A 19849-nucleotide genomic window follows, 5' to 3' on the forward strand; every position below is an offset into this window, starting at 1 on the left:
AGGTGACATCTCCTACATTATCTGTAATCAGAGAGTTATCACTGTGTTATCTGTGGTGTTACATAGGACTGCAGGTGACATATACTACATTATCTGTACTCAGAGATATCACTGTGTTATCTGTGGTGTTACATAGGACTGCAGGTGACATATACTACATTATCTGTACTCAGTCATCACTGTGTTATCTGTGGTGTTACATAGGACTGCAGGTGACATCTACTACATTATCTGTACTCAGAGAGATATCACTGTGTTATCTGTGGTGTTACATAGGACTGCAGGTGACATCTACTACATTATCTGTACTCAGAGAGTTATCACTGTGTTATCTGTGGTGTTACATAGGACTGCAGGTGACATATCCTACATTATCTGTACTCAGAGATATCACTGTGTTATCTGTGGTGTTACATAGGACTGCAGGTGACATCTACTACATTATCTGTACTCAGAGTCATCACTGTGTTATCTGTGGTGTTACATAGGACTGCAGGTGACATCTACTACATTATCTGTACTCAGAGAGATATCACTGTGTTATCTGTGGTGTTACATAGGACTGCAGGTGACATCTACTACATTATCTGTACTCAGAGAGTTATCACTGTGTTATCTGTGGTGTTACATAGGACTGCAGGTGACATCTACTACATTATCTGTACTCAGAGTTATCACTGTGTTATCTGTGGTGTTACATAGGACTGCAGGTGACATCTACTACATTATCTGTAACCAGAGAGTTATCACTGTGTTATCTGTGGTGTTACATAGGACTGCAGGTGACATCTACTACATTATCTGTACTCAGAGTTATCACTGTGTTATCTGTGGTGTTACATAGGACTGCAGGTGACATCTACTACATTATCTGTACACAGATAGATATCAGTGTGTTATCTGTGGTGTTACATAGGACTGCAGGTGACATCTACTACATTATCTGTACTCAGAGAGTTATCACTGTGTTATCTGTGGTGTTACATAGGACTGCAGGTGACATCTACTACATTATCTGTACTCAGAGAGTTATCACTGTGTTATCTGTGGTGTTACATAGGACTGCAAGTGACATCTACTACATTACCTGTACTCAGAGAGTTATCACTGTGTTATCTGTGGTGTTACATAGGACTGCAGGTGACATCTACTACATTATCTGTACTCAGAGATATCACTGTGTTATCTGTGGTGTTACATAGGACTGCAGGTGACATATACTACATTATCTGTACTCAGTCATCACTGTGTTATCTGTGGTGTTACATAGGACTGCAGGTGACATCTACTACATTATCTGTACTCAGAGAGATATCACTGTGTTATCTGTGGTGTTACATAGGACTGCAGGTGACATCTACTACATTATCTGTACTCAGAGAGTTATCACTGTGTTATCTGTGGTGTTACATAGGACTGCAGGTGACATATCCTACATTATCTGTACTCAGAGATATCACTGTGTTATCTGTGGTGTTACATAGGACTGCAGGTGACATCTACTACATTATCTGTACTCAGAGTCATCACTGTGTTATCTGTGGTGTTACATAGGACTGCAGGTGACATCTACTACATTATCTGTACTCAGAGAGATATCACTGTGTTATCTGTGGTGTTACATAGGACTGCAGGTGACATCTACTACATTATCTGTACACAGATAGATATCAGTGTGTTATCTGTGGTGTTACATAGGACTGCAGGTGACATCTACTACATTATCTGTACTCAGAGAGTTATCACTGTGTTATCTGTGGTGTTACATAGGACTGCAGGTGACATCTACTACATTATCTGTACTCAGAGAGTTATCACTGTGTTATCTGTGGTGTTACATAGGACTGCAAGTGACATCTACTACATTACCTGTACTCAGAGAGTTATCACTGTGTTATCTGTGGTGTTACATAGGACTGCAGGTGACATCTACTACATTATCTGTACTCAGAGTTATCACTGTGTTATCTGTGGTGTTACATAGGACTGCAGGTGACATCTACTACATTATCTGTAACCAGAGAGTTATCACTGTGTTATCTGTGGTGTTACATAGGACTGCAGGTGACATCTACTACATTATCTGTACTCAGAGTTATCACTGTGTTATCTGTGGTGTTACATAGGACTGCAGGTGACATCTACTACATTATCTGTACTCAGAGAGTTATCACTGTGTTATCTGTGGTGTTACATAGGACTGCAGGTGACATCTACTACATTATCTGTACTCAGGGAGTTATCACTGTGTTATCTGTGGTGTTACATAGGACTGCAAGTGACATCTACTACATTACCTGTACTCAGAGTTATCACTGTGTTATCTGTGGTGTTACATAGGACTGCAGGTGACATCTACTACATTATCTGTAACCAGAGAGTTATCACTGTGTTATCTGTGGTGTTACATAGGACTGCAGGAGACATCTACTACATTATCTGTACTCAGAGTTATCACTGTGTTATCTGTGGTGTTACATAGGACTGCAGGTGACATCTACTACATTATCTGTACTCAGGGAGTTATCACTGTGTTATCTGTGGTGTTACATAGGACTGCAAGTGACATCTACTACATTACCTGTACTCAGAGAGTTATCACTGTGTTATCTGTGGTGTTACATAGGACTGCAGGTGACATCTACTACATTATCTGTACTCAGGGAGTTATCACTGTGTTATCTGTGGTGTTACATAGGACTGCAAGTGACATCTACTACATTATCTGTACTCAGAGAGTTATCACTGTGTTATCTGTGGTGTTACATAGGACTGCAAGTGACATCTACTACATTACCTGTACTCAGAGAGTTATCACTGTGTTATCTGTGGTGTTACATAGGACTGCAGGTGACATCTACCACATATTCTGTACTCAGAGAGTTATCACTGTGTTATCTGTGGTGTTACATAGGACTGCAGGTGACATCTACTACATTATCTGTACTCAGAGTTATCACTGTGTTATCTGTGGTGTTACATAGGACTGCAGGTGACATCTACCACATTATCTGTACTCAGAGAGTTATCACTGTGTTATCTGTGGTGTTACATAGGACTGCAGGTGACATCTACTACATTATCTGTACTCCGAGAGTTATCACTGTGTTCTCTGTGGTGTTACATAGGACTGCAGGTGACATCTACTACATTATTTGTACTCAGAGAGTTATCACTGTGTTATCTGTGGTGTTACATAGGACTGCAGGTGACATCTACTACATTATCTGTACTCAGAGTTATCACTGTGTTATCTGTGGTGTTACATAGGACTGCAGGTGACATCTACTACATTATCTGTACTCCGAGAGTTATCACTGTGTTATCTGTGGTGTTACATAGGACTGCAGGTGACATCTACTACATTATCTGTACTCAGAGAGTTATCACTGTGTTATCTGTGGTGTTACATAGGACTGCAGATGACATCTACTACATTATCTGTACTCAGAGAGTTATCACTGTGTTATCTGTGGTGTTACATAGGACTGCAGGTGACATCTACTACATTATCTGTACTCAGGGAGTTATCACTGTGTTCTCTGTGGTGTTACATGGGACTGCAGGTGACATCTACTACATTATCTGTACTCAGAGAGTTATCACTGTGTTATCTGTGGTGTTACATAGGACTGCAGGTGACATCTACTACATTATCTGTACTCAGAGAGTTATTACTGTGTTATCTGTGGTGTTACATAGGACTGCAGGTGACATCTATTACATTATCTGTACTCAGAGAGTTATCACTGTGTTATCTGTAGTGTTACATAGGACTGCAGGTGACATCTATTACATTATCAGTACTCAGAGAGTTATCACTGTGTATCTGTGGTGTTACATAGGACTGCAGGTGACATCTATTACATTATCTGTACTCAGAGAGTTATCACTGTGTATCTGTGGTGTTACATAGGACTGCAGGTGGCATCTACTACATTATCTGTACTCAGAGAGTTATCACTGTGTTATCTGTGGTGTTACATAGGACTGCAGGTGACATCTATTACATTATCTGTACTCAGAGAGTTATCACTGTGTATCTGTGGTGTTACATAGGACTGCAGGTAGCATCTACTACATTATCTGTACTCAGAGAGTTATCACTGTGTTATCTGTGGTGTTACATAGGACTGCATGTGACATATACTACATTATCTGTACTCAGAGATATCACTGTGTTATCTGTGGTGTTACATAGGACTGCAGGTGACATCTACTACATTATCTGTACTCAGAGAGTCATCACTATGTTATCTTTGGTGTTACATAGGACTGCAGGTGACATCTACTACATTATCTGTACTCAGAGAGTTATCACTGTGTTATCTGTGGTGTTACATAGGACTGCAGTTGACATCTCCTACATTATCTGTAATCAGAGAGTTATCACTGTGTTATCTGTGGTGTTACATAGGACTGCAGGTGACATATACTACATTATCTGTACTCAGAGATATCACTGTGTTATCTGTGGTGTTACATAGGACTGCAGGTGACATATACTACATTATCTGTACTCAGAGTCATCACTGTGTTATCTGTGGTGTTACATAGGACTGCAGGTGACATCTACTACATTATCTGTACTCAGAGAGATATCACTGTGTTATCTGTGGTGTTACATAGGACTGCAGGTGACATCTACTACATTATCTGTACTCAGAGAGTTATCACTGTGTTATCTGTGGTGTTACATAGGACTGCAGGTGACATCTCCTACATTATCTGTACTCAGAGATATCACTGTGTTATCTGTGGTGTTACATAGGACTGCAGGTGACATATACTACATTATCTGTACTCAGAGATATCACTGTGTTATCTGTGGTGTTACATAGGACTGCAGGTGACATATACTACATTATCTGTACTCAGAGTCATCACTGTGTTATCTGTGGTGTTACATAGGACTGCAGGTGACATCTACTACATTATCTGTACTCAGAGAGATATCACTGTGTTATCTGTGGTGTTACATAGGACTGCAGGTGACATCTACTACATTATCTGTACTCAGAGAGTTATCACTGTGTTATCTGTGGTGTTACATAGGACTGCAGGTGACATCTACTACATTATCTGTACTCAGAGTTATCACTGTGTTATCTGTGGTGTTACATAGGACTGCAGGTGACATCTACTACATTATCTGTACACAGATAGATATCAGTGTGTTATCTGTGGTGTTACATAGGACTGCAGGTGACATCTACTACATTATCTGTACTCAGGGAGTTATCACTGTGTTATCTGTGGTGTTACATAGGACTGCAAGTGACATCTACTACATTACCTGTACTCAGAGAGTTATCACTGTGTTATCTGTGGTGTTACATAGGACTGCAGGTGACATCTACTACATTATCTGTACTCAGAGAGTTATCACTGTGTTATCTGTGGTGTTACATAGGACTGCAGGTGACATCTACTACATTATCTGTACTCAGAGAGTTATCACTGTGTTATCTGTGGTGTTACATAGGACTGCAAGTGACATCTACTACATTACCTGTACTCAGAGAGTTATCACTGTGTTATCTGTGGTGTTACATAGGACTGCAGGTGACATCTACTACATTATCTGTACTCAGAGAGTTATCACTGTGTTATCTGTGGTGTTACATAGGACTGCAGGTGACATCTACTACATTATCTGTACTCAGAGTTATCACTGTGTTATCTGTGGTGTTACATAGGACTGCAGGTGACATCTACTACATTATCTGTACTCAGAGAGTTATCACTGTGTTATCTGTGGTGTTACATAGGACTGCAGGTGACATCTACTACATTATCTGTACTCAGAGTTATCACTGTGTTATCTGTGGTGTTACATAGGACTGCAGGTGACATCTACTACATTATCTGTACTCAGGGATTTATCACTGTGTTATCTGTGGTGTTACATAGGACTGCAGGTGACATCTACTACATTATCTGTACTCAGAGAGTTATCACTGTGTTATCTGTGGTGTTATATAGGACTGCATGTGACATATACTACATTATCTGTACTCAGAGATATCACTGTGTTATCTGTGGTGTTACATAGGACTGCAGGTGACATCTACTACATTATCTTTACTCAGAGAGTTATCACTGTGCTATCTGTGGTGTTACATAGGACTGCAGGTGACATCTACTACATTATCTGTACTCAGAGTTATCACTGTGTTATCTGTGGTGTTACATAGGACTGCAGGTGACATCTACTACATTATCTGTACTCAGAGAGTTATCACTGTGTTATCTGTGGTGTTACATAGGACTGCACTTGACATCTCCTACATTATCTGTAATCAGAGAGTTATCACTGTGTTATCTGTGGTGTTACATAGGACTGCAGGTGACATATACTACATTATCTGTACTCAGAGTCATCACTGTGTTATCTGTGGTGTTACATAGGACTGCAGGTGACATCTACTACATTATCTGTACTCAGAGAGATATCACTGTGTTATCTGTGGTGTTACATAGGACTGCAGGTGACATCTACTACATTATCTGTACTCAGAGAGTTATCACTGTGTTATCTGTGGTGTTACATAGGACTGCAGGTGACATCTACTACATTATCTGTACTCAGAGAGTTATCACTGTGTTATCTGTGGTGTTACATAGGACTGCAGGTGACATCTACTACATTATCTGTAACCAGAGAGTTATCACTGTGTTATCTGTGGTGTTACATAGGACTGCAGGTGACATCTACTACATTATCTGTACTCAGAGTTATCACTGTGTTATCTGTGGTGTTACATAGGACTGCAGGTGACATCTACTACATTATCTGTACTCAGAGAGTTATCACTGTGTTATCTGTGGTGTTACATAGGACTGCAAGTGACATCTACTACATTACCTGTACTCAGAGAGTTATCACTGTGTTATCTGTGGTGTTACATAGGACTGCAAGTGACATCTACTACATTACCTGTACTCAGAGAGTTATCACTGTGTTATCTGTGGTGTTACATAGGACTGCAGGTGACATCTACTACATTATCTGTACTCAGAGAGTTATCACTGTGTTATCTGTGGTGTTACATAGGACTGCAGGTGACATCTACTACATTATCTGTACTCAGAGAGTTATCACTGTGTTATCTGTGGTGTTACATAGGACTGCAAGTGACATCTACTACATTACCTGTACTCAGAGAGTTATCACTGTGTTATCTGTGGTGTTACATAGGACTGCAGGTGACATCTACTACATTATCTGTAACCAGAGAGTTATCACTGTGTTATCTGTGGTGTTACATAGGACTGCAGGTGACATCTACTACATTATCTGTACTCAGAGTTATCACTGTGTTATCTGTGGTGTTACATAGGACTGCAGGTGACATCTACTACATTATCTGTACTCAGGGAGTTATCACTGTGTTATCTGTGGTGTTACATAGGACTGCAAGTGACATCTACTACATTACCTGTACTCAGAGAGTTATCACTGTGTTATCTGTGGTGTTACATAGGACTGCGGGTGACATCTACTACATTATCTGTACTCAGAGAGTTATCACTGTGTTATCTGTGGTGTTACATAGGACTGCAGGTGACATCTACTACATTATCTGTACTCAGAGAGTTATCACTGTGTTATCTGTGGTGTTACATAGGACTGCAAGTGACATCTACTACATTACCTGTACTCAGAGAGTTATCACTGTGTTATCTGTGGTGTTACATAGGACTGCAGGTGACATCTACTACATTATCTGTACTCAGAGAGTTATCACTGTGTTATCTGTGGTGTTACATAGGACTGCAGGTGACATCTACCACATTATCTGTACTCAGAGAGTTATCACTGTGTTATCTGTGGTGTTACATAGGACTGCAGGTGACATCTACTACATTATCTGTACTCAGAGTTATCACTGTGTTATCTGTGGTGTTACATAGGACTGCAGGTGACATCTACCACATTATCTGTACTCAGAGAGTTATCACTGTGTTATCTGTGGTGTTACATAGGACTGCAGGTGACATCTACTACATTATCTGTACTCAGGGATTTATCACTGTGTTATCTGCGGTGTTACATAGGACTGCAGGTGACATCTACTACATTATCTGTACTCAGAGAGTTATCACTGTGTTATCTGTGGTGTTACATAGGACTGCAGGTGACATCTACTACATTATCTGTACCCAGAGAGTTATCACTGTGTTATCTGTGGTGTTACATAGGACTGCAGATGACATCTACTACATTATCTGTACTCAGAGAGTTATCACTGTGTTATCTGTGGTGTTACATAGGACTGCAGGTGACATCTACTACATTATCTGTACTCAGGGAGTTATCACTGTGTTCTCTGTGGTGTTACATGGGACTGCAGGTGACATCTACTACATTATCTGTACTCAGAGAGTTATCACTGTGTTATCTGTGGTGTTACATAGGACTGCAGGTGACATCTACTACATTATCTGTACTCAGAGAGTTATCACTGTGTTATCTGTGGTGTTACATAGGACTGCAGGTGACATCTATTACATTATCTGTACTCAGAGAGTTATCACTGTGTTATCTGTAGTGTTACATAGGACTGCAGGTGACATCTATTACATTATCAGTACTCAGAGAGTTATCACTGTGTATCTGTGGTGTTACATAGGACTGCAGGTGACATCTATTACATTATCTGTACTCAGAGAGTTATCACTGTGTATCTGTGGTGTTACATAGGACTGCAGGTGGCATCTACTACATTATCTGTACTCAGAGAGTTATCACTGTGTTATCTGTGGTGTTACATAGGACTGCAGGTGACATCTATTACATTATCTGTACTCAGAGAGTTATCACTGTGTATCTGTGGTGTTACATAGGACTGCAGGTAGCATCTACTACATTATCTGTACTCAGAGAGTTATCACTGTGTTATCTGTGGTGTTACATAGGACTGCATGTGACATATACTACATTATCTGTACTCAGAGATATCACTGTGTTATCTGTGGTGTTACATAGGACTGCAGGTGACATCTACTACATTATCTGTACTCAGAGAGTCATCACTGTGTTATCTGTGGTGTTACATAGGACTGCAGGTGACATCTACTACATTATCTGTACTCAGAGAGTTATCACTGTGTTATCTGTGGTGTTACATAGGACTGCAGGTGACATCTCCTACATTATCTGTAATCAGAGAGTTATCACTGTGTTATCTGTGGTGTTACATAGGACTGCAGGTGACATATACTACATTATCTGTACTCAGAGATATCACTGTGTTATCTGTGGTGTTACATAGGACTGCAGGTGACATATACTACATTATCTGTACTCAGTCATCACTGTGTTATCTGTGGTGTTACATAGGACTGCAGGTGACATCTACTACATTATCTGTACTCAGAGAGATATCACTGTGTTATCTGTGGTGTTACATAGGACTGCAGGTGACATCTACTACATTATCTGTACTCAGAGAGTTATCACTGTGTTATCTGTGGTGTTACATAGGACTGCAGGTGACATATCCTACATTATCTGTACTCAGAGATATCACTGTGTTATCTGTGGTGTTACATAGGACTGCAGGTGACATCTACTACATTATCTGTACTCAGAGTCATCACTGTGTTATCTGTGGTGTTACATAGGACTGCAGGTGACATCTACTACATTATCTGTACTCAGAGAGATATCACTGTGTTATCTGTGGTGTTACATAGGACTGCAGGTGACATCTACTACATTATCTGTACTCAGAGAGTTATCACTGTGTTATCTGTGGTGTTACATAGGACTGCAGGTGACATCTACTACATTATCTGTACTCAGAGTTATCACTGTGTTATCTGTGGTGTTACATAGGACTGCAGGTGACATCTACTACATTATCTGTAACCAGAGAGTTATCACTGTGTTATCTGTGGTGTTACATAGGACTGCAGGTGACATCTACTACATTATCTGTACTCAGAGTTATCACTGTGTTATCTGTGGTGTTACATAGGACTGCAGGTGACATCTACTACATTATCTGTACACAGATAGATATCAGTGTGTTATCTGTGGTGTTACATAGGACTGCAGGTGACATCTACTACATTATCTGTACTCAGAGAGTTATCACTGTGTTATCTGTGGTGTTACATAGGACTGCAGGTGACATCTACTACATTATCTGTACTCAGAGAGTTATCACTGTGTTATCTGTGGTGTTACATAGGACTGCAAGTGACATCTACTACATTACCTGTACTCAGAGAGTTATCACTGTGTTATCTGTGGTGTTACATAGGACTGCAGGTGACATCTACTACATTATCTGTACTCAGAGTTATCACTGTGTTATCTGTGGTGTTACATAGGACTGCAGGTGACATCTACTACATTATCTGTAACCAGAGAGTTATCACTGTGTTATCTGTGGTGTTACATAGGACTGCAGGTGACATCTACTACATTATCTGTACTCAGAGTTATCACTGTGTTATCTGTGGTGTTACATAGGACTGCAGGTGACATCTACTACATTATCTGTACTCAGAGAGTTATCACTGTGTTATCTGTGGTGTTACATAGGACTGCAGGTGACATCTACTACATTATCTGTACTCAGGGAGTTATCACTGTGTTATCTGTGGTGTTACATAGGACTGCAAGTGACATCTACTACATTACCTGTACTCAGAGTTATCACTGTGTTATCTGTGGTGTTACATAGGACTGCAGGTGACATCTACTACATTATCTGTAACCAGAGAGTTATCACTGTGTTATCTGTGGTGTTACATAGGACTGCAGGAGACATCTACTACATTATCTGTACTCAGAGTTATCACTGTGTTATCTGTGGTGTTACATAGGACTGCAGGTGACATCTACTACATTATCTGTACTCAGGGAGTTATCACTGTGTTATCTGTGGTGTTACATAGGACTGCAAGTGACATCTACTACATTACCTGTACTCAGAGAGTTATCACTGTGTTATCTGTGGTGTTACATAGGACTGCAGGTGACATCTACTACATTATCTGTACTCAGGGAGTTATCACTGTGTTATCTGTGGTGTTACATAGGACTGCAAGTGACATCTACTACATTATCTGTACTCAGAGAGTTATCACTGTGTTATCTGTGGTGTTACATAGGACTGCAAGTGACATCTACTACATTACCTGTACTCAGAGAGTTATCACTGTGTTATCTGTGGTGTTACATAGGACTGCAGGTGACATCTACCACATATTCTGTACTCAGAGAGTTATCACTGTGTTATCTGTGGTGTTACATAGGACTGCAGGTGACATCTACTACATTATCTGTACTCAGAGTTATCACTGTGTTATCTGTGGTGTTACATAGGACTGCAGGTGACATCTACCACATTATCTGTACTCAGAGAGTTATCACTGTGTTATCTGTGGTGTTACATAGGACTGCAGGTGACATCTACTACATTATCTGTACTCCGAGAGTTATCACTGTGTTCTCTGTGGTGTTACATAGGACTGCAGGTGACATCTACTACATTATTTGTACTCAGAGAGTTATCACTGTGTTATCTGTGGTGTTACATAGGACTGCAGGTGACATCTACTACATTATCTGTACTCAGAGTTATCACTGTGTTATCTGTGGTGTTACATAGGACTGCAGGTGACATCTACTACATTATCTGTACTCCGAGAGTTATCACTGTGTTATCTGTGGTGTTACATAGGACTGCAGGTGACATCTACTACATTATCTGTACTCAGAGAGTTATCACTGTGTTATCTGTGGTGTTACATAGGACTGCAGATGACATCTACTACATTATCTGTACTCAGAGAGTTATCACTGTGTTATCTGTGGTGTTACATAGGACTGCAGGTGACATCTACTACATTATCTGTACTCAGGGAGTTATCACTGTGTTCTCTGTGGTGTTACATGGGACTGCAGGTGACATCTACTACATTATCTGTACTCAGAGAGTTATCACTGTGTTATCTGTGGTGTTACATAGGACTGCAGGTGACATCTACTACATTATCTGTACTCAGAGAGTTATTACTGTGTTATCTGTGGTGTTACATAGGACTGCAGGTGACATCTATTACATTATCTGTACTCAGAGAGTTATCACTGTGTTATCTGTAGTGTTACATAGGACTGCAGGTGACATCTATTACATTATCAGTACTCAGAGAGTTATCACTGTGTATCTGTGGTGTTACATAGGACTGCAGGTGACATCTATTACATTATCTGTACTCAGAGACTTATCACTGTGTATCTGTGGTGTTACATAGGACTGCAGGTGGCATCTACTACATTATCTGTACTCAGAGAGTTATCACTGTGTTATCTGTGGTGTTACATAGGACTGCAGGTGACATCTATTACATTATCTGTACTCAGAGAGTTATCACTGTGTATCTGTGGTGTTACATAGGACTGCAGGTAGCATCTACTACATTATCTGTACTCAGAGAGTTATCACTGTGTTATCTGTGGTGTTACATAGGACTGCATGTGACATATACTACATTATCTGTACTCAGAGATATCACTGTGTTATCTGTGGTGTTACATAGGACTGCAGGTGACATCTACTACATTATCTGTACTCAGAGAGTCATCACTATGTTATCTTTGGTGTTACATAGGACTGCAGGTGACATCTACTACATTATCTGTACTCAGAGAGTTATCACTGTGTTATCTGTGGTGTTACATAGGACTGCAGTTGACATCTCCTACATTATCTGTAATCAGAGAGTTATCACTGTGTTATCTGTGGTGTTACATAGGACTGCAGGTGACATATACTACATTATCTGTACTCAGAGATATCACTGTGTTATCTGTGGTGTTACATAGGACTGCAGGTGACATATACTACATTATCTGTACTCAGAGTCATCACTGTGTTATCTGTGGTGTTACATAGGACTGCAGGTGACATCTACTACATTATCTGTACTCAGAGAGATATCACTGTGTTATCTGTGGTGTTACATAGGACTGCAGGTGACATCTACTACATTATCTGTACTCAGAGAGTTATCACTGTGTTATCTCTGGTGTTACATAGGACTGCAGGTGACATCTCCTACATTATCTGTACTCAGAGATATCACTGTGTTATCTGTGGTGTTACATAGGACTGCAGGTGACATATACTACATTATCTGTACTCAGAGATATCACTGTGTTATCTGTGGTGTTACATAGGACTGCAGGTGACATATACTACATTATCTGTACTCAGAGTCATCACTGTGTTATCTGTGGTGTTACATAGGACTGCAGGTGACATCTACTACATTATCTGTACTCAGAGAGATATCACTGTGTTATCTGTGGTGTTACATAGGACTGCAGGTGACATCTACTACATTATCTGTACTCAGAGAGTTATCACTGTGTTATCTGTGGTGTTACATAGGACTGCAGGTGACATCTACTACATTATCTGTACTCAGAGAGTTATCACTGTGTTATCTGTGGTGTTACATAGGACTGCAGGTGACATCTACTACATTATCTGTACTCAGAGTTATCACTGTGTTATCTGTGGTGTTACATAGGACTGCAGGTGACATCTACTACATTATCTGTACACAGATAGATATCAGTGTGTTATCTGTGGTGTTACATAGGACTGCAGGTGACATCTACTACATTATCTGTACTCAGGGAGTTATCACTGTGTTATCTGTGGTGTTACATAGGACTGCAAGTGACATCTACTACATTACCTGTACTCAGAGAGTTATCACTGTGTTATCTGTGGTGTTACATAGGACTGCAGGTGACATCTACTACATTATCTGTACTCAGAGAGTTATCACTGTGTTATCTGTGGTGTTACATAGGACTGCAGGTGACATCTACTACATTATCTGTACTCAGAGAGTTATCACTGTGTTATCTGTGGTGTTACATAGGACTGCAAGTGACATCTACTACATTACCTGTACTCAGAGAGTTATCACTGTGTTATCTGTGGTGTTACATAGGACTGCAGGTGACATCTACTACATTATCTGTACTCAGAGAGTTATCACTGTGTTATCTGTGGTGTTACATAGGACTGCAGGTGACATCTACTACATTATCTGTACTCAGAGTTATCACTGTGTTATCTGTGGTGTTACATAGGACTGCAGGTGACATCTACTACATTATCTGTACTCAGAGAGTTATCACTGTGTTATCTGTGGTGTTACATAGGACTGCAGGTGACATCTACTACATTATCTGTACTCAGAGTTATCACTGTGTTATCTGTGGTGTTACATAGGACTGCAGGTGACATCTACTACATTATCTGTACTCAGGGATTTATCACTGTGTTATCTGTGGTGTTATATAGGACTGCATGTGACATATACTACATTATCTGTACTCAGAGATATCACTGTGTTATCTGTGGTGTTACATAGGACTGCAGGTGACATCTACTACATTATCTTTACTCAGAGAGTTATCACTGTGCTATCTGTGGTGTTACATAGGACTGCAGGTGACATCTACTACATTATCTGTACTCAGAGTTATCACTGTGTTATCTGTGGTGTTACATAGGACTGCAGGTGACATCTACTACATTATCTGTACTCAGAGAGTTATCACTGTGTTATCTGTGGTGTTACATAGGACTGCACTTGACATCTCCTACATTATCTGTAATCAGAGAGTTATCACTGTGTTATCTGTGGTGTTACATAGGACTGCAGGTGACATCTACTACATTATCTGTACTCAGAGAGATATCACTGTGTTATCTGTGGTGTTACATAGGACTGCAGGTGACATCTACTACATTATCTGTACTCAGAGAGTTATCACTGTGTTATCTGTGGTGTTACATAGGACTGCAGGTGACATCTACTACATTATCTGTACTCAGAGAGTTATCACTGTGTTATCTGTGGTGTTACATAGGACTGCAGGTGACATCTACTACATTATCTGTAACCAGAGAGTTATCACTGTGTTATCTGTGGTGTTACATAGGACTGCAGGTGACATCTACTACATTATCTGTACTCAGAGTTATCACTGTGTTATCTGTGGTGTTACATAGGACTGCAGGTGACATCTACTACATTATCTGTACACAGATAGATATCAGTGTGTTATCTGTGGTGTTACATAGGACTGCAGGTGACATCTACTACATTATCTGTACTCAGGGAGTTATCACTGTGTTATCTGTGGTGTTACATAGGACTGCAAGTGACATCTACTACATTACCTGTACTCAGAGAGTTATCACTGTGTTATCTGTGGTGTTACATAGGACTGCAGGTGACATCTACTACATTATCTGTACTCAGAGAGTTATCACTGTGTTATCTGTGGTGTTACATAGGACTGCAGGTGACATCTACTACATTATCTGTACTCAGAGAGTTATCACTGTGTTATCTGTGGTGTTACATAGGACTGCAAGTGACATCTACTACATTACCTGTACTCAGAGAGTTATCACTGTGTTATCTGTGGTGTTACATAGGACTGCAGGTGACATCTACTACATTATCTGTACTCAGAGAGTTATCACTGTGTTATCTGTGGTGTTACATAGGACTGCAGGTGACATCTACTACATTATCTGTACTCAGAGTTATCACTGTGTTATCTGTGGTGTTACATAGGACTGCAGGTGACATCTACTACATTATCTGTACTCAGAGAGTTATCACTGTGTTATCTGTGGTGTTACATAGGACTGCAGGTGACATCTACTACATTATCTGTACTCAGAGTTATCACTGTGTTATCTGTGGTGTTACATAGGACTGCAGGTGACATCTACTACATTATCTGTACTCAGAGTGTTATCACTGTGTTATCTGTGGTGTTACATAGGACTGCAGGTGACATCTACTACATTATCTGTACTCAGAGAGTTATCACTGTGTTATCTGTGGTGTTACATAGGACTGCAGGTGACATCTACTACATTATCTGTACTCAGAGAGTTATCACTGTGTTATCTGTGGTGTTACATAGGACTGCAGGTGACATCTACTACATTATCTGTACTCAGAGAGTTATCACTGTGTTATCTGTGGTGTTACATAGGACTGCAGGTGACATCTACTACATTATCTGTACCCAGAGAGTTATCACTGTGTTATCTGTGGTGTTTCATAGGACTGCAGGTGACATCTACTACATTATCTGTACTCAGAGAGTTATCACTGTTACCTGTGGTGTTACATAGGACTGCACGTGACATCTACTACATTTTCTGTACTCAGAGATATCACTGTGTTATCTGTGGTGTTACATAGGACTGCAGGTGACATCTCCTACATTATCTGTACTCAGAGAGTTATCACTGTGTTATCTGTGGTGTTACATAGGACTGCAGGTGACATCTACCACATTATCTGTACTCAGAGAGTTATCACTGTGTTATCTGTGGTGTTACATAGGACTGCAGGTGACATCTACTACATTATCTGTACTCCGAGAGTTATCACTGTGTTCTCTGTGGTGTTACATAGGACTGCAGGTGACATCTACTACATTATCTGTACTCAGAGAGTTATCACTGTGTTATCTGTGGTGTTACATAGGACTGCAGGTGACATCTACTACATTATCTGTACTCAGAGTGTTATCACTGTGTTATCTGTGGTGTTACATAGGACTGCAGGTGACATCTACTACATTATCTGTACTCAGAGAGTTATCACTGTGTTATCTGTGGTGTTACATAGGACTGCAGGTGACATCTACTACATTATCTGTACTCAGAGAGTTATCACTGTGTTATCTGTGGTGTTACATAGGACTGCAGGTGACATCTACTACATTATCTGTACTCAGAGAGTTATCACTGTGTTATCTGTGGTGTTACATAGGACTGCAGGTGACATCTACTACATTATCTGTACTCAGAGAGTTATCACTGTGTTATCTGTGGTGTTTCATAGGACTGCAGGTGACATCTACTACATTATCTGTACTCAGAGAGTTATCACTGTTACCTGTGGTGTTACATAGGACTGCACGTGACATCTACTACATTTTCTGTACTCAGAGATATCACTGTGTTATCTGTGGTGTTACATAGGACTGCAGGTGACATCTCCTACATTATCTGTACTCAGAGAGTTATCACTGTGTTATCTGTGGTGTTACATAGGACTGCAGGTGACATCTACCACATTATCTGTACTCAGAGAGTTATCACTGTGTTATCTGTGGTGTTACATAGGACTGCAGGTGACATCTACTACATTATCTGTACTCCGAGAGTTATCACTGTGTTCTCTGTGGTGTTACATAGGACTGCAGGTGACATCTACTACATTATCTGTACTCAGAGAGTTATCACTGTGTTATCTGTGGTGTTACATAGGACTGCAGGTGACATCTACTACATTATCTGTACTCAGGGATTTATCACTGTGTTATCTGTGGTGTTACATAGGACTGCAGGTGACATCTACTACATTATCTGTACTCAGAGAGTTATCACTGTGTTATCTGTGGTGTTACATAGGACTGCAGGTGACATCTACTACATTATCTGTACTCAGAGAGTTATCACTGTGTTATCTGTGGTGTTACATAGGACTGCAGATGACATCTACTACATTATCTGTACTCAGAGAGTTATCACTGTGTTATCTGTGGTGTTACATAGGACTGCAGGTGACATCTACTACATTATCTGTACTCAGGGAGTTATCACTGTGTTCTCTGTGGTGTTACATGGGACTGCAGGTGACATCTACTACATTATCTGTACTCAGAGAGTTATCACTGTGTTATCTGTGGTGTTACATAGGACTGCAGGTGACATCTACTACATTATCTGTACTCAGAGAGTTATTACTGTGTTATCTGTGGTGTTACATAGGACTGCAGGTGACATCTACTACATTATCTGTACTCAGGGATTTATCACTGTGTTATCTGTGGTGTTACATAGGACTGCAGGTGACATCTACTACATTATCTGTACTCAGAGAGTTATCACTGTGTTATCTGTGGTGTTACATAGGACTGCAGGTGACATCTACTACATTATCTGTACTCAGAGAGTTATCACTGTGTTATCTGTGGTGTTACATAGGACTGCAGATGACATCTACTACATTATCTGTACTCAGAGAGTTATCACTGTGTTATCTGTGGTGTTACATAGGACTGCAGGTGACATCTACTACATTATCTGTACTCAGGGAGTTATCACTGTGTTCTCTGTGGTGTTACATGGGACTGCAGGTGACATCTACTACATTATCTGTACTCAGAGAGTTATCACTGTGTTATCTGTGGTGTTACATAGGACTGCAGGTGACATCTACTACATTATCTGTACTCAGAGAGTTATTACTGTGTTATCTGTGGTGTTACATAGGACTGCAGGTGACATCTATTACATTATCTGTACTCAGAGAGTTATCACTGTGTATCTGTGGTGTTACATAGGACTGCACGTGACATCTATTACATTATCTGTACTCAGAGATATCACTGTGTTATCTGTGGTGTTACATAGGACTGCAGGTGACATCTACTACATTATCTGTACTCAGAGAGATATCACTGTGTTATCTGTGGTGTTACATAGGACTGCAGGTGACATCTACTACATTATCTGTACTCAGAGAGTTATCACTGTGTTATCTGTGGTGTTACATAGGACTGCAGGTGACATCTCCTACATTATCTGTACTCAGAGATATCACTGTGTTATCTGTGGTGTTACATAGGACTGCAGGTGACATATACTACATTATCTGTACTCAGAGATATCACTGTGTTATCTGTGGTGTTACATAGGACTGCAGGTGACATATACTACATTATCTGTACTCAGAGTCATCACTGTGTTATCTGTGGTGTTACATAGGACTGCAGGTGACATCTACTACATTATCTGTACTCAGAGAGATATCACTGTGTTATCTGTGGTGTTACATAGGACTGCAGGTGACATCTACTACATTATCTGTACTCAGAGAGTTATCACTGTGTTATCTGTGGTGTTACATAGGACTGCAGGTGACATCTACTACATTATCTGTACTCAGAGTTATCACTGTGTTATCTGTGGTGTTACATAGGACTGCAGGTGACATCTACTACATTATCTGTAACCAGAGAGTTATCACTGTGTTATCTGTGGTGTTACATAGGACTGCAGGTGACATCTACTACATTATCTGTACTCAGAGTTATCACTGTGTTATCTGTGGTGTTACATAGGACTGCAGGTGACATCTACTACATTATCTGTACACAGATAGATATCAGTGTGTTATCTGTGGTGTTACATAGGACTGCAGGTGACATCTACTACATTATCTGTACTCAGGGAGTTATCACTGTGTTATCTGTGGTGTTACATAGGACTGCAAGTGACATCTACTACATTACCTGTACTCAGAGAGTTATCACTGTGTTATCTGTGGTGTTACATAGGACTGCAGGTGACATCTACTACATTATCTGTACTCAGAGAGTTATCACTGTGTTATCTGTGGTGTTACATAGGACTGCAGGTGACATCTACTACATTATCTGTACTCAGAGAGTTATCACTGTGTTATCTGTGGTGTTACATAGGACTGCAAGTGACATCTACTACATTACCTGTACTCAGAGAGTTATTACTGTGTTATCTGTGGTGTTACATAGGACTGCAGGTGACATCTACTACATTATCTGTACTCAGAGAGTTATCACTGTGTTATCTGTGGTGTTACATAGGACTGCAGGTGACATCTACTACATTATCTGTACTCAGAGTTATCACTGTGTTATCTGTGGTGTTACATAGGACTGCAGGTGACATCTACTACATTATCTGTACTCAGAGAGTTATCACTGTGTTATCTGTGGTGT

At 40.2% G+C, this 19849-nt stretch overlaps 1 protein-coding gene across 3 annotated transcripts in view; it reads right to left on the minus strand.

The window, feature by feature from the left end:
* The window catches only part of PNLIP (pancreatic lipase), a 258925-nt gene that overhangs the window by 52875 nt on the left and 186201 nt on the right, over nucleotides 1-19849 (minus strand). The gene's annotated exons all lie outside the window — the stretch shown is intronic.

The sequence above is a fragment of the Phyllobates terribilis genome, unplaced genomic scaffold (genome assembly GCF_046119375.1).
Source record: "Phyllobates terribilis strain yellow unplaced genomic scaffold, ASM4611937v1 Scaffold_5__5_contigs__length_657084704, whole genome shotgun sequence".
Classification (NCBI taxonomy): Eukaryota; Metazoa; Chordata; class Amphibia; order Anura; family Dendrobatidae; genus Phyllobates; species Phyllobates terribilis.